The following is a 17,402-nucleotide window of genomic DNA, read 5'->3' on the forward strand; positions in this document are numbered from 1 at the left end:
TCAGACCTCAGTCTCCTGAGTAGCTAGAATGATAGGTGTGAGCCACCAATGCCTGGCTTTTCTCCTAAATTTAAGTATCATTTATTTTCTGAATAATTCTTAGTATCACTGTCAGCAACCATGCTTTAATACTAGGCTATGTTTAAAAGAGGAAATTGAGAGCTGCTAGCTGGTGGCGCAAGGCCTATAACCTTAGCTTTCAGGTGCTTGAGATCTGAGGATCTGAGGATCTGAGTTTAAAGTCAGCCTGGGGGTGGGGGGGGGGGTCTGTGAGACTCTTATTTCCAAATAGCCCACAAAAAAAGGAAGGAGAGATGTAACTTAAGAGCCACTTGAGTAAAAAAGCCAAGCAAGTGTTCAAGGTCTTGATTCAAGCCCCAGTATTGGTGCACATGTGCGTATGTGCACACAGACACACAAGGAAATTAAGAGAGATCCAGGCCAATATCTCTGCTTCAGCATGCATGCATTCAAATTAATTACCTGGTCTGGAGTCGAGGTAGAGAATTCACCCAGCAGTGAGTCACCTGGATTTAGGAGCAGTGCTAGTTCTAGTCTGTTTCACCTTTTCATTCTTTTTATTTCTATTGCCACACCCAGTTCTGGTCTAGTCACTGATCACCCACAATTGGATTACAATGAGGTCCTTGTAATAGTTTCTGGGCTTTGTTCTCTCCCACCTCCATCCCTACTCTAATTCTTCTCTCAATCCTTTCTGTCTACTAAAATAAGCATGTACCATATTTCTGCACTAATGGAAGACCAGCAGTTTCATATTCTGTCCCCCCAAAAGCCCAGTGCCTTCTACCTGATGCTTGGATTCTTCATTATTTGAACTATTTATTCAACTATCTCTTTCCCAATGGTGTTACACAGTGACTGACTTCCATCCAGAAAAAGGTGCTTACATATCATTATCACTTCATTAGAAGACATTACATACTGGAAAAAATGGGAAAGGGGACTCTGACCTTAAGACTGGTAAAAATGCAACTAATATTTGATGTATGCATAACCCCGAGAAAGTTAGTTAAGTACTCTATGCCTCAATTTATTTATTGGTAAAATGGAAATGGTAATAATTCTCTGTGTTAAACCATGTGATCATTGTTTTCAGGGTGTTTTAAGATTGTTAACATATGTGAACCAATGCTAGTTCTTGTTATTATCACCATTACCATCTCACCATCATGCTTCCTTCTACCTCTGAGCCTTTCACCTTGCCATTCCCACTTTCTAGGAATCTCTTACCTGTGCACATCCAATCTGTCCTTCTTTTGAAGATTTGTATCAAAACATAACCATCTCTATTTCCCTTAAGTCATTGTCTTCTTAAATATAAAAAATTTGTACTTCTCACTTGAATACTTACTCATATCTTCTGCATTGAGGGTTATTGAGCTCTTTTCTAAGTGTACAACACATCAATAAAGCTATAAAGTTATCAAGACACAGGACATTTCTGCTTCCTCCAGTATTTATCATGGTGTTGAATATATGGTAGCAAAAAAAAAAAAGCTCAAAGTCACTGCTGATTCAAATTTTGCTCCCATTTTAAATTGTGAATTAAAATTTTATTTAAACAGTGAAATAAAAACACAAACATGTTTTTACTTTTAGCTGTAAATAAGACCATAAACTAATATGTCATAAGACTGAAGTCTTGATGATTGAAAGAGCCATGATTTGCAGGGAAGGTAGATTAAACCTGCTTAGCATCCAATTTTTCACCAAAAAAGCCTCCCACAAGGTTATCGCAAGAGTCAATTCAGATACTAAATCAAAAGGGAAATTTGGGCAAATCATAAAACAAAGGCTAAATATTTGCTAAATTCAGGAAATCTGTCAAATCCAATACTGAATTTTACTATGTAAAATTTGATCTACTAGATATATAAAAGAAAAACAAATTGTTTGTTTTTGCACCATAACCAGGTTGTTATTTAAACATATCTTAGATCATGAAAGAAGAAAATCATAGATGTATTTTCTCATAAGACCTATGAAATATAACAGAATGAGGGGAGGGGCCTATTCAGCTGCTTCATGCCTCCAACCCCAGAGTCTTGTGTATAGTAGTTGCTTATTATTCATTTGAACAACTTTTATGAAAAATAAATACAGGAGAATAATAGTCCAAATGCTACATTGTATTAGTTTTACTACATGATGACCAGAAATTTACCTGATGCACAGGTCAGAAAACTGGTAAGGATAACATATTTTAAACATTCCATCATTTATACTATCATTGTCATTATCAAGAATTGAACAACTTTAAGTAAACCACAAACAAAAAAATTCAGGAATTGAACAACTCAAAGAAAACCATATATACACCAAAAAGTCATTCATCTGCTTCCCAGAAGGCATATGCAATAAACAATAGGCAGTTGATGAGAAACTTTTCTAAGGAAATTATATAAGCACCACTGTAATGATGGATTATTTATCTCAGAAAATATTTGCGTGCTTAAGTTTGTCTGTTGTGTGCCATGCTGTCACACGAAACATATTTTGTTGAAATGCCTTTATTTTAAATACAATGGTGCTATTAATGAGACATGAAATATAGTCATCGAACACAGTACAGTGTTCAGTAATAACAGAAAATATTGATCTCATGAGAGGTAAACAACAGATCAACTATGAATAAGCTCAGTCATCTCTATTAGATAGAGTATATGACAGTGCTAGTAGGCCTAAGTATTATACCCAAGTGTACCTCAGAACACAGTGTGAGTTTAGTTGGGACAACACCATATAATAGGTGATCAGAACAGAATACCTACATTTTTAAGGTTCAGAAGATGGTTAAAAAAAGGTTCAATGGGAAGGTCAGAAATTACAGAATTTTCCATGTGTCTATAATGTATGTTTTACATATCTGGTTTCAATATATCTTTATAAAATTCTTGGAAGTTAACATTATTATCTATATTTTACAAGTGAAAATTCTGAAGCTTAGAAAGTTATATAACTTATCCAATAACATTATGAAGTAAGAAGTGATAGAGCTGGGATTTGAACACACACATAATAACAATGTCTACAACATTTTGCTTTGACAAGTTAAAATCCTTACTGGGGACTGGGAAGGTGGCTTAGTGGTAGAGTGCTTCCCTTGCATGCATGAGTCCCTGGGTTCGATTCCTCAGCACCACATAAGTGGCACTGTGGCTCCAGTGGTGCAGTGCTAGGTTTGAGCTGAAGAGCTGAGGGATAGCGCCCAGGCTCAGAGTTCAGGCCCTACAACCAACCCAAAAAAATCCTTTACTGAAAAATTAAAAACAAATTTGGAGTTCACACACAAAAAATGAAGATGCATGCTGGAATGGGACTGGCATTCCAGGTGAGCAAAATGGCATAGGCAAAACTTACAGGCAGGAAGGTCTTGCCAATATTCAGCTCAAAGTACAACACATATAATGGTACCAAATAAGCAATCTTAAGATCATTTGAGGGAAAACTGAAGATTACAGCTCAGATGAGGATGTTGCACATTCATGAGATACATTAAAAGGGATACCTAGATTTAAGATAAAAATAGAGTAGCTAAACTCAACTTGCTCTGGGAGGTAGAGTGTTCGTAAACTTTGGCCTCTGATACAACATGTGGACAGGCCTCAAAATAAACATCCAAATGTTGCCTGGGAACTGTGACAATAGACACAGCTGACATTAAACTAAACACAAGCTAGGAAGTTTGTAGAACATTTGGCCACATAGTGTGTCTGATAATGAGTTGTGACACTAGATCATCCCCTGCACTTAGAAAAAGCCACGTAGGTCATGAAGTCAGGCTTCCAGTTCTATGAGGCAACTGCTTCATTTTCATTGCTTCACAAACTCTGATTTTCCAGTGTTTTGTGTCCCCCTCCTCCAGGATAGCAGTAATTTTTTATAGGCAAGAAGCAGCTTATACCACACAGCCAAGATTAGTCATCGAAGAACTGAAAAGCAGTTTTTCTCCCCCCGATGTTTTCTGTTCATGCCTTAAGGAATCTGGGTCTCTTTTCCTGATTCATGAAACAATTCCAAATACATCTGATCTTTGTTTGCCCCCAAAGAAGTCAGACTTGGAAGTAACATCCTACTTTCTTCTTTTGGTCTATCCTCTAGCAAAGGGTTATCAGGAAAGAATTTACTCTAGCCGCTGAATTAATTCCAAAATGGCAGGGTCATCCTGTGGATAGCATGGCTTTGGGAAATTACATACTAATCTTGCTTATCTTTCTCCAAGAAGAAATGTAATGGATTTTACATTATGGCATTTTGTTTGGACTCAAATGAATGACTGTTTAGTTCCATATTCTATTCAAGAAAGAATAATCTTTGCAGTAAGAGCAAAAATTATAACAAATCCTGACAGACTATAAACGAATATAAAGTATAATGTCTGTTGATAGAATGGTTACTATATAGAATGAATATTGTGACTCTGCTGAACAACCCATTTAGAAGCTGTTTAACTTGGCTGGCACAGTGTGTTCATCCCTTGGCTACAGACCTAAGAAAAGGTGAGAGAAACAAGAGAACTATTGTGGATACTTGTGCTATAAAACCAACTACTAGCCTCAATCTCTACAGAAATGACAGACTCAAAACTTATGAAAATTAAGAGAGGCAGTTGAATGGAGGCTGAGAAATTGCTCTGATCTGTATCATTTTTTAAGTTTTTTTTCTTTTTTTTTGTTGTTAAATCACTTTCTTGGTAAAAAAAAAAAAAAAAAAAAAAAAGCTTAAATAGCAGACTAATAACAGGTTGTTCTTCACTTATCTAAGCTGACTTTCAACTGACCAAAGTTAAAATGAAGAAAGAAATGTATAATATATATCAACAGCACGTTAAATTCTTACAAATAGTAAAGAAACAGTGTTATAGTAGTTGGTAAGAAGAATGACTCTGAATCCAGACCACTTGAATTTGAATCCGAGCTCTCGTGTTTATTTGAATTTAAATACAATTTCTGTCATTGTTATTTACGTGACCTACATATAAACTACTGGATTTTGTATGATGCATCTATGGAAAGTAACATCAGAATCAAATGGAATCTTGCAATCTATATGACACAGAGTTATTTAAACTTTCTGGGCCTCTGTCTCCTCATTTGTAAAAGTGTTGAAATACCTCTTTACCATGTTGCATGATACATGGTAGTCTCTTTCATTGGTTACCTAATTAAAATCTAACAATATATAACTCCAAAAGAAATAAGGGGCTGGAAGGTGGCTCAATGGTAAAGAGCTTGCGTTGCATGCATGAGGCCCTGGGTTCGATTCCTTAGCACCACATAAGCAAAAAGAAAAAAGCCAGAAGTGGCGCTGTGGCTCAAGTGGTAGAGCACTAGCCTTGAGCTGAAGAGCTGAGTTTCAGTGCCCAGGCTCAGAGTTCAGGCCCCACGACCAGACGCCCCCCCAAAAAAGAAAAGAAGTAAAATAAAATGTACATAAGTCATTTAACTTAGTTGTGCCAGTCCTCTGGGAGCACAGCTGAAGAGGAAGAACTCCTGAAACAGGTATATCACAGCTCGGAATTACAAACTGAATTCCTTGCTTGTTAAAGGAGTCCTGACTGCAGATCTCACACACCAGGTTGTCATAAGGCCAGGAGAGATGAAGAACTAATCACCCATAAATAAATGCCTTGAAAATTGCTCACTAGCCCAGGATAATGGCAACTGGCTGGAAGTGTGAATCTGGAAAACACCACTAGGAGAAAGGAATTCCAAATTTGGCATACAGAATCAAATTTGCTTTCTGTGGAACACAGGCTCCGAGCCTAAGAATTTCTCTGATAAAATCTAAATGATCTTAGGCAGAACCATATTTAAAGCGACCTGACAGAGTTAGCTCTACAACATAGAAAAAGAGAAACTTTCTTTGCTGAAAATGTTTCAAGCCATAGATTTCAAACGTCACCAGGAGGTAAAATACTATAAGGAAGACACAGCAACTACACATATGGGATAAATTGTTCTCTGGAAAATGAAGGGAACAGGAAAATTTAAAAGAGACTTAAACTACTTTTTTTTGTTTTTGTTTTTTGTCAGTTGTGGGGCTTGAACTCTGGGCCTGGGCACTGTCCCTGTGCTCTTCAGCTCAAGGCGAGCGCTCTACCACTTAAGCCACAGCACCATATCTAGTTTTTTAGTGGTTTATTGGAGCTAAGAGTCTCATGGACTTTCCTGCCCAGGCTGGCTTTGAACATCGATCCTCAGATCTCAGCCTCCTGAGTAGCTAGGATTATAGGCATGAGCCACCAGTGCCCGGCCCTTTAACTACATTTTAAAACTCAGAGACAAAGAAAGAAATGCACATATTGGTAAAAATATGAACTACGTGTATCTGAATAGACATTTAAGTGACTGCTCAAATCAGCGGAGGATATGAGTATGGAAGAGAAAACAGAGAAAAATAGGCAATTATGAAAAAGAAGTTAAGAATTCTGGAAGAGAAATTTTCTAGCCTCCAGCTTCAGTTCCCTGCTTCAGAAACAGCCCTGTGAATCAGATACATTTTATGAATAAAATATTATTTTAAAAATTCCCACCTGCGTTCATGTACTTCCTTCCCCTTGATCTTACCACTATACATACCTCACTGTACACACTTGGGGATGGGAAAGATCAAGGGAAGAGTACAGACAAATGAAAAGAGGAAAGGTGAGAAGATGGAGCTATAATAATATTATATATATATATATATATATATATATGAAAATAAAACTAGCAAAATTCAGGGTAGGGGTGAAGTTGGGAGAGCTAGCAGACAATGATGAATGGGGTGTACTCATAAACTGCAAGCATGTTGACACTGTTTCATACATATTCTTAGCAAGAGACTATATTAACGTCTCTGATAATTACTTAGTAGCTATTGAGCTGTATGAAAGAATTTTATATGCCCTATTCATGAGGAGGATATAAAAAACATACATACCAAAAAGTGTACAAATAATTCTATTCTCTGCAACCTTCTCCAGCTACACTCCTACCACAGCTTAAAGAAGCAGGGTGAACAGGAAGCTGAGTTCCCCTTTCTCTTCAGGAGCATTGCCTTATACTTTCCCCAATAATTCAATTCTGGGAAGCCTTACAATTTAGTCTTGGTTCTTGATACTTCAGTCACTTATTTGGGGGACTTCAACCCCTTGCTTGTATATGAAAGGAGCTTTGTCTTTCATCCATCCTGAAATGAAATGGGAGTAGGACAGGCTCTAGCTCAGGATCCCAGCATAGGGCATGAGTATCAATAGTTCAATATGGTTCACAAGAAATCAGTCATCCTATAGATGGCAAGGGCTCTTAGCAAGCTTTGATTACCCTGCTAGGGCCAGAAGAGTACTTTAGATGGGTTCTATAGAATCCATTTCACTCTTTAGAGAAGTGGTCATCAAACTTGTAGCAGATACGAGGTTAATCATTATCATACCATGGTTATTATGACTGAGTCTGAGGTGAAGCTTGAGAAATGTCATGTGTGTGTGTGTGTGTGTGTGTGTGTGTGTGTGTGTGTGTGTGTGTGTGTGTGTCTGTCTGTCTGTCTGTCTGTCTGTCTGTCTCTGTGTATGCCAGTCCTAAAGCTTGAAATCAGGGCCTGATCACTGTCCCTGAGCCTTTTGCTCAAGGCTAGAGCTCTACTACTTGAGCCCTAGTTCCCCTTTCAGCTTTTTGGTGGTTAATTGGAGTTAAGAGTCTCATGGACTTGCTTGCCTTTGCTGGCTTTCAACTGTGACCTTCAGGTATCAATCTCCTAAGGAGTTACAGGTATGAGCCACTGGTGCCTGGCAAAAAAAATTCTTTTCATTAAAAAATAATAAAAATAATCTCAGATGAATCTGATGTTAATGTTCTCCAGGCCACATATCATGAAACCCTGTCTTAGAGGATTCCAAATATTGGGAAAGTAAAGGGCCATGGGCTAGTCTATAGTCACTCTACTGACCTGAACTCTCTCTTTGAGGGCCAACAGCCCTATCTTTTCTAAGAAGACCTCAACTGCAAAGCACAACTCTCTGCAGTTAAGGTTATATTGGTTAGATTACAAATACAAATGATTAGATAGCAATCACTGTTACCCTCACATGCACCTACTCCTTACTCTTTAAGGCTAATATATCCTGTTCATGTAACCTATAGAACTAAGACAAATTATATGATGTTAACTGAATAAACTCAATAAAAGCAGACCTATATCCCTTTCCTAACATGTAAAAATTCCTCAACAAGTAAGCTATTTTTGCTTCCTAACCAGTGTTGCAAAGAGATTTGTAGGAGAACACATAATCACTACCAACAATATAGACCAAAACACTTTACAACCAAAACTGCCACACAAACATTCCTGTGGGAGCAATCAGGAAAATGATAAAATGTATTTTAAGGGAGTAGGAGATTCTCCACATCTAACTATGGGTATGTGTCTATGAGGTGGCAGCTGTCAAATACAAAATCAGATACTACACTGAGGCATTGTGTCACTGCAGATAGGAAAAGCTTGAAATTCCACAGCAGGCTAGTCTGACTGTTGATAAGCTTGTCATCCTCTTCTACACATTCATCTGAGTAGTAAAGAAACAGCAAGATGAGAGAAATCTTAATGCTTGTTCAAAGGGCTGCTATGGGATCTCTTAAACTAAGCAACAGGATAAAATGGAAATATCTTCTATATATGAAACCTATAGAAATCCAGTCCATCTAGAAAGTTAGATGTATCACCTATAGAAGGTAGTTAAGAACATTCATCAGAACTCTCGGGCTCACAAAAAAAGGTACTAGATGTATATATTCAGGAGTAAGTAGAATATCTTAACTAATCCTTCTTAGGAAAAGGATGAGAAAGACAAGCCAACATTCTGAAAGTTGGTTGTGTCAGACTTAGTTCTTACTCATACTAATGATGGCCCACTTGAGACCATCTCAGTACTAAGTGTTAGCAGCTTTTGTCATTTTCCATTTTATACTGACCCTCTGGTTGCAGATATGCTTTAAAGAGTAATACTTCTTGTGTTTGTTCCTACAAAAATAATCCCTGAAGTTTTACACACTCCTTCCATTTTGTTATTTTTTTGTTTGGTTGTTTTTTTTCTTTGCCTGTCCTGCAGCTTGAACTCAAGGCCTAGGTGCTGTCCCTCAGCCTCTTTATGCTCAAGGCTAGCTCTCTACCACTAGAGTCACAGCTCTTCCAGCTGTGACGCCCCATGAGTCTCATTCATGGGGACTTTTCTGCCCAAGCTGGCTTTGAACAGTGATCTTCAGATCTTCAGATCTCAGTTTCCTGAGTAGCTAGGATTACAGGCAGGAGCCACCAACGCCCTGCTCCATTTTTTTTCTTATAGCACCTTGCTAGCAATGCTACCTAGCATTCATGTTGTCTCTTCAGAATTGTCTCATTGCATGTACATTAGTTGTTACTTTCGATCCATTGTAGAAAGTTCAAAGAGAAGGGAAAAGGAAGGGAGGGGAGAAAAGAGAAGGGGAAGGAAGGGGAGAGGAGAGGAGGAAAGGGGAAACAAAAAGGAAAGAAAAGGAAAGGAAAGGAGTCCTTATCTCTATCTTTTGAAAATTCACTCTAATCTTTAGGCAAAGGACAATTAGATATCAAATTTCAGAAACTCTACTTGCAAATCCTAAAGAATAAAGAAAAGGGCATTATTTACCATTTTTTCTGTCCACTATGAATCGTTATATTAATCCAATAGTATATTCATGTTAAGATAAAGCTAACTTATTATTACAATTTAACATGTTTTTTTGAAGCAACACGCTTTCAGGGTACAAAAAGATGAATTCTGTCTTCTAGAGTATCACAGTACATCAAAATGTTTATATTCTGAGAATTAAAGTAATTATAATCAGTGTAGCCAAAGGAGACTTTATGTGAGAAGTTTTTATGGACTAAGACTTAAGTTTATAGAAAATATTTTATGGAGAGCTATTAAATACATTCCAAGAGTTATATAATATGGTAACAATTATTATTTTTTGAGACAAGGCTTTGCTATGTAACTCTGATTGGCCTCAAACTCTTGATCTCTATCTCAGCCTCCTCAGTGCTAGGATTACAGGTATATACCACCATTCCTGACTCAATAGTATTTTGTTAGTTTGTAAAATGGGCACAATATGAGTATTTTATAACTGCGTTATTATTATAGTATGTCAAATATTCAGTGAGTGCCAGAATATGGTGTTCTGACACACAGCTGCAAGTCTATACTAACAAAACTATATTGATCTATGTTCTTTTGCTGGAACCTGTTCAAGTCATCTTGTGGTAATTTATTATTATATGGTACTTATTATTATTTATTATTATTAGTGTGGAAAACAGAATACTACAAAGCATAGGCCAAACAATGCCAATTTGATTAGATTAGACACAGTCTTGACTCAAATTTCCACTGTCCAAATAAATAGATTTAGTCAGAAACCATCATATCTTTGGAGATGTATAAAGTAGCCCTGAAAGATCATATAGACATAATTGGAAGCAATAGAACAATTCAACATTGCTCCCTAAAATGTAAAGAGTATGCCTGATGAGGAACATCAGCTAGTTAACTTAGAGCTATACCTATTCATAGAGAAAAAAAAACAGTAAAGTTGCTTGTGATGATCCAATTTACTTTTCCAATATTCATATTATTAATTCAAAAACATCATAAAGACTACGCAGTAAAATATAGTTCCCTCAAGGAGTCAGATGAAACATATTTCAGATTCATATCTTCAAAATGAGGGAAGTGTAAGCTTCTAAGAGAGAAGAGACAAATATCTTTATGTACACATTAGTCCATGAACTGAACTTTTTGTTTAAACAGGCCTGACTAATTAGATCATTCATATTTTGAGGAAAAGTAAATAGTTCTAACAATCATTTTTTCAAATGATTATTTTATATGAGACCTTTTAATTTTTCATCATAGGAGAGACATTATACTCAGCCAGTTCTACCAGAGAAAGATCAAGGAACTGAAACTCACCCCTAATTCTATATCACCAACTCTCTCATGCACTGGGAATCTTCTTTTAAACCATGTAACTTCAATAGAGACACTATTAATACTTGAAAGTGTAGCTTCATAAACACTGTCTCACAATTTGCAGAACACTCTTGTTTCTAACAGACACCAAAAATCCTTGTTAGACACACATGTGAACATGCATACACATGTGAATATCCACCCATAGACACACATTCACATATATTCCTTCTTGAGCTTCATCAGTCCTAGTCATCTATTTCTTCTCCATCCTTCTGTGCACATGATCTTGCTGAAGTTCCCTACCTCAACTTAATCCATTGTCACCTAGAACCCAGGCAGCACTCAGCACACAGCACTTCCCATACTACATCTCCAAGCAATTCCTTTAAGACACTTGGTGCACAGAACTTGAATTCCTACCTACAAGCAAAACATCAGAAAAGAGGCTCGCTGCAGTTATCCATTAAAAAAATAAACTTTCCCTCTTTCAATGGTGCATGGCACTGAGTGTCGAGCTTCCCTGCAATGCAGATCTTTCCTGTAGAAAACATCTCCAGCAGCAGGAACTTCCCAGAACTGCTGAAGAAGAACAGCTGTCTTACCGACAGGTTATTGATTCTTTCAGACTGATCAGAGGCTCCAAGGTCCCAGCCAGTAAGGAAGCTGCTTAGACTTTCTACCTCATTTTCTCAAGCTGTAAATTCTACAATAATAAGCTTGTCCCCTTGCCCATTCATAACCAAACAACACGGTCTCCTTGACACCATGGAATGTTAAGTCTCTGGAAAACACTCTGTACACTTGATACTATCTATCAGCAATCTGACCCTACAACCGTCTCTGGCTGTGTTGAAGGAACTAGATCTGAAACATGTTACAACACTGCCCCGCCACACCCAGTATGTGTCAGGTACGCAGTGAGAGAGAGGTCAGGCACCGTGAGCTCATTCTCCAACACCGAGGTCATGGGATGGGGGCGGGGCTGGGGAGTGGGGAACAGAATGAACCGAGAGGCCAAAGCAGATCCACACAGTGGCTGAGTTTCTTCTTTCGCCACACAAACCTTTTGTTTTATAACTCTTCCTGTCAGTCACCCAAGTTCTGCACAGAAAGGATGGACTAGAAACGACTTAGGGAATTTCGAAATCAATCTGGAAAGAAATCTTCTGGCCGGGATCAAGAGCACCCGGAGAGCGCGCGCCCCCAGGCTGGGGAAATCAGGTTGCAGAATCCCAGGGCCCAGGACGGGCACCAGGGCCAAGGCAGCCAGGCCGACACAGCTCTGTACAAAGCTGGGGCAATCAGTACTCACTCGGCTGGAGAGTTGGGGCCCAACAGACCTCAGCCGGGCTTTCCGGATGTTTGCATTCCTCTTTGAGTTCTGCCCTCTGCGGTGTCAGCTTGGAGAGCCAGCTGAGCCAGCCCAGTGACGCGGCGGAGGCGGGGCGGGTCCCAGGACAGCTGCGGGGGAAGCTCCCCGCCCCGAGCCCAGACGGCTTCCCCGGAAGGAAGCAGGGTCAGGCTGCACTCCCCGGCTCATGCGCCCTGAGCCTGGCATCCCGGGGAACTGCACACATACTTGGTGATACAAGACCAGGGAGGACTCTTACCGGAATAGGGAGGCAGGGGTAGGAGCTCCGCAAACACTCCTCCCTCTCCCAAAATAGCTCCTCTGAAACTGTAACGTTAACGAACAAAGACAGCCAGCAGGGATGCACAAACGTACAATGGTACGACGGGATTTAGTTATTTTTAGCTTGCAGTTTAGTGCAATCAGAATTCTTCTCATAGAACAGATTTGAAGCCTGGGCATAAAATAAGAATTCATGGGCTGGGAATGTGGCTGAGTGGTCGAGTGTTTGCCTAGCATGAATGAAGCCTCTCGGTTCGATTCCTCAGTATCACACGCACAGAAAAAGCCCCGCAGTAGCGCTGTGGCTCAAATGGTAAAGCTTTAGTCTTGAGCACAGAGGTTCAAGGGCAGAGCCCAGGCACTGAGTTCAAGCCCCAGAGCCGGCAAAAACACACGCGCGCGCGCGCACACACACACACAACTGAATTCATGAGTGTAAACCGCTACTGATAAATTTATGAGTGAGTAAATAAATAGGGGAAAATAAAACGCTTTCTGACAGGAGAAGGAATCTAACTAAAATGTAGAATGGATGATGGAGTTGAAAAAAAGAGTTATTAACTTTTAAAGGGAACACTGATTTTAATAAACATTCTCACTGATTCAATATGAACACAAAAATATAAGATGATTGATTGGGTCTTATTTCCCAAACTTTATTTGTACATTAGTGAGACTATATATACATATGTATATATATTGCATACATATACATACATATATGTGTATATTACATCTACAGTACATATAAATATATATGTGTATATACATATATACACATACATATGTATATATTACATGTGTACACATACATATGTATATATATTACACATATATACATATATGCATATACTACATACAATACACATATATGACATATTTATATATTTCATATGTACATATATACATACATATATACATATGTGTGTATATGTATGAATATATATAGTCTTCTGTAATTATATGTTAATTTAATTAAGAAAATAATTTAGAGTAACAAGAAAAATAATTTAGAATTATAAGAAAAATTATTTTGCTTAATACAAATTAAGCTATTTTCTTAAGCCAAACTAACCCTACTTGTCTTAAGCAAAAATATTCATGGAATTATGAGTTTTGCATGCTACATTACTTATTTTATTTAGGACATTGAATATATGTACAATTATTAAAAATAAAATGGCCGGGCATCAGTGGTTCACACCTGTAAGGCTTCTTGGGAGGCTCAGATCTGAGGATCATGGTTCAAAACTAGCCCAGGCAGAAAAGTCAATGAGACTATTATCTCCAACAAACTACTCCAAAAAATCCAGAAGTGGCTCAAGTGGTAGAGTACCAGCCTGGAGCAAAAGGAGCTCAGGGATAGCAGCTAGGCCCAGAGTTCAAGCCTTAGGATCAGAACAAAACTAAAAATAAAGGGGCTGGGAAGTTGGCTCAGTGGTAGAGTGCTTGCCTTGCATGCATGAGACCCTGGGTTCGATTCCTCAGCACCACATAAGCAAAAAGAAAAAAGCCGGAAGTGGCGCTGTGGCTCAAGTGGTAGAGCGCTAGCCTTGAGCTGAAGAGTTGAGGGACAGCACCCAGGCCCAGAGTTCAGGCCCCAGGACCGGACCCCAAAATAAATAAATAAATAAATAAAAATAAAAATAAAAATGTTTTCCTATGTCATCTCACAAATTGCAGATGGTTGAAAAGTGCTGTGGGGTGATTCTGACCTGGAATATCAGAGTTTATCCAGTCATGGCTTAGATAATAGACTGGGAGAATATTTATGGTCCAGTTATGACTTAAAATAATAGATAAGAAAGTAGGAGCCTGCAATGAGACCAGAATTAACAGAGCTATTTATGGTAGAGCAGGACTCAAAGCCCAAAGCTGCTTTCTCTCCTGTGATCATCTCCTCTCCAGGCTAAAGGAAAAGTTGTTTGTACTTTCTGTTCACAGGCTTAATGCTGCTGAACAGTCTATCACCAATTATCTTCCTCTTGTTCAATCAGCCCTCCTCTACTTCAATCTATTGTGGACATTAGACACTTCATGCAAAATCTTCACTAATTTCACTAATTTCCCACTTAATCAGTAGGTGTCTCCTCAAAGTAGAATCCAGAAAATTGCCCCTTCCAGGTTCTTTTGTACCGCAACTGAGATGAGGGATAGGAGACTTATATTTGGCCAATCTCAAGTGCTGTACAAGAATGGGATTGGAGGGGAACATGTGAGGAGGCTATGGTCCACAGGGAAAGCCAGATTATAACAAGGCTTTTGAGGTTCAGAGCTTTGGCTATGACAGAGGTACTGGTTATCTGATGCTGAAAGTGCTGGTTGCAGAGCTGGGAAACAGCAGGGCTTAGCAGCAGAAACTCACAGCTGCAATGCATGGTTCCTGGGTGTGAGTATGCTCCTTCTGCTGTTCCACCAAGGCTTCCTTCTCACTAATCCTTAAGAAACCTCCTCCTTTGTCTTAAATTAGAATAGAATCTAATTGAAAAATAAGTTTAGCCAGTAATTTTTTTCTTTGTTTTCTGGTATTAGGAATTGAACCAAGGCCGCAAGAATGTAAGGCAAGAGCTCTACCACTCAAACCAGGCCCACAGCCCCATCCAGTACATCAGAATAGCATAGGATTCTATAGACATTCCTCATGCAATCTGAACCTCAATTTGCAAATAAGATATGTGACTGTCAAAATAGAAGTTGCCCAGTTCAGAGAGACAAATGGTGCATGACCTAATATACACTGAAACATGATAAATTATACTGGACTCCAGGCATTCACACATAGTAACACCAGAGGAGGATACTTTAGGAGGGGAACATAAAGGCACAATGACTATGTGCACCTGATCATCTAAAATAATATTTCTCAAAATGAACTCCAGGAAATGGAAACAAGAGGTGTTTGTTTGGTTTGGTTTGGTTTGGTTTGGTTTTTGTTGGTTCAAGGCTTGAACTAGGCCTGGACACCGTCCCTGAGCTCTTTTGCTCAAGGCCAGTGTGCTTTGCGCCACAGAGCTACTTTCAGTTTTCTGGTGGTTAATTGGAGATAAGAGAGTCACAGACTTTCCTTCCTGGGCTGGTTTTGAACCACAATCCTCAGCTCTCAGCCTTTGTTTTAGGATTAGAGATGTGAACCAGCAACACCTGGTTTTCCCTTCTTTGCTGTTTTTGTTTTCTTTATTTTTGTCTTGTTTGTTTACCTGTCTTTGGGAGGGTAATGGGGGTCACAGAAATGGTGGGACAAAGGGTGAAAAATGCATCCATGGTACTCACTAGACACTATATTGAAAATGAACTATATATCATGTGGATGGGGACAGGAGGGAAAAACTGGAAGAGAGTGAGAGAAGGGGTGGTGTACATTGCTCCAAAAGAAATGCACTCATTGCCTGACTTATGGAATTGTAACCCCTTTGTACATCACCTTTATAATAACAACTACAATTGTAAAATAAATAAAAAATAGAAAAAAACCGAAGCTGGCTGAGAACTGAGAACTCTTCCAGCAATAAAATTGCATGACTAATTATGAATCACAACTACCTTCAGATTGACTAATAAGAATCTATTCAATTTCGGCAGTCTCATTAATCTTCATTATTTATTTACAAAAAAGTAACGTCTAGGTACTCAACCTTTTAAAGTAAGGGGGTAGTAGTAAAGTTTGAACTCAGAGCCTTATGCTTAAGCATTTTGCCACCTGAACTACACCTCCAGCCCTCCCCTTCTTTTTTTCTTTTTAAATACATTTTCTTTAAGTAGTTGTATAAAGGAGTTCAAGTCAACAGGTCAATTTTCCTTTTGGCTTACCTTTAGAGAAGGTTATCACTTTTGCTTAAGGCCTTCTTCAGATTGTGACTGTTCTATTTGCCTTCTACATAGCTGGCATTAAAGGTATTCCTCACCACACCCAGTTTCTTTTTGAAATAGGGTCCCCTCAATAACATTATTTTTTTCTCCCTGGCCTAGCCTGGAACCATAGTTCTTCCATCTCTCCCTCTCTCATAGCTGGGATTACAGGTATGAGCTACTATAGCTTCACCAAGAGCTTTGGATCTTCTAAGCCTCAGAACAACAGGAGAGAATGGATTCTACTTACAGGCCTAACTAATCATTGTATAGAATTCTCATGATGCAGTCCTGCCATATATGGAAAATACCCTATAATATACAGTATTCATATGAGTTTCACATAAAATATTTATTCTTAAATACAGAACTTAATGTGTTTTCAATAATAATAAAAATATTATTTATTTTAATTTTCAGGCTAAATAAATACAGAAACTCAGGACTAATTCTCCCTGCCATTTGTAGCCACCATTTAGTCACAACTTTTTGACTGCTGTGAGAGTATCTAGCTTTGCTTGTGTAAGCTGTGGCAGTTGCACAAAAAAAGGCTTCAAGTTATGTCACATGCTAGCACCTCTAGCTTTGCTCAATGAGGCCTAGAAATGGTAGTTTTTAAGAGCCATTCATACTGAATTAGAGCCATCTATTCTAGCATCAAATGAATAAATGAGCATTTTTTTCTGCAACTCTGTGAGAGTTGAAGACATGAGAAAAGTGGGAGGAAAGAATTAAATTGTGGAAAAATCTGTTATGCCAGAAACTGGTGAAGGAAAGTGAGTCATAAAAACATAGCAAGAAAGAACAAGAGAGATAAAATCAGAAGAGAGAAATGATAGTATTTTTGGAAGCCATGGAACAATGCAGGTTTGCTTTTAAATAGTAAAGCAATGAAGAGCCAGCTAGAATATCTTCACTTCCCACATATAC

The 17,402-nt window shown here is 38.5% G+C and overlaps 1 protein-coding gene across 8 annotated transcripts in view; it reads right to left on the reverse strand.

Moving 5' to 3' along the window:
- The window catches only part of Cast (calpastatin), a 95,680-nt gene that overhangs the window by 54,923 nt on the left and 23,355 nt on the right, over window positions 1-17,402 (reverse strand). For 2 of the 8 annotated variants that reach the window (XM_070031039.1, XM_070031038.1), the window contains exon 1: window positions 12,306-12,405. The exons of the other annotated variants lie outside the window; for them this stretch is intronic. The gene's annotated coding sequence lies outside the window, so the exon portion shown is untranslated. Of the gene's footprint in view, window positions 1-12,305; window positions 12,406-17,402 lie in introns of those variants that run through there. 8 annotated transcript variants of the gene reach the window in all.

The sequence above is a fragment of the Dipodomys merriami genome, unplaced genomic scaffold (genome assembly GCF_024711535.1).
Source record: "Dipodomys merriami isolate MVZ:Mamm:240054 unplaced genomic scaffold, mDipMer1.0.p SCAF_20, whole genome shotgun sequence".
NCBI lineage: Eukaryota > Metazoa > Chordata > Mammalia > Rodentia > Heteromyidae > Dipodomys > Dipodomys merriami.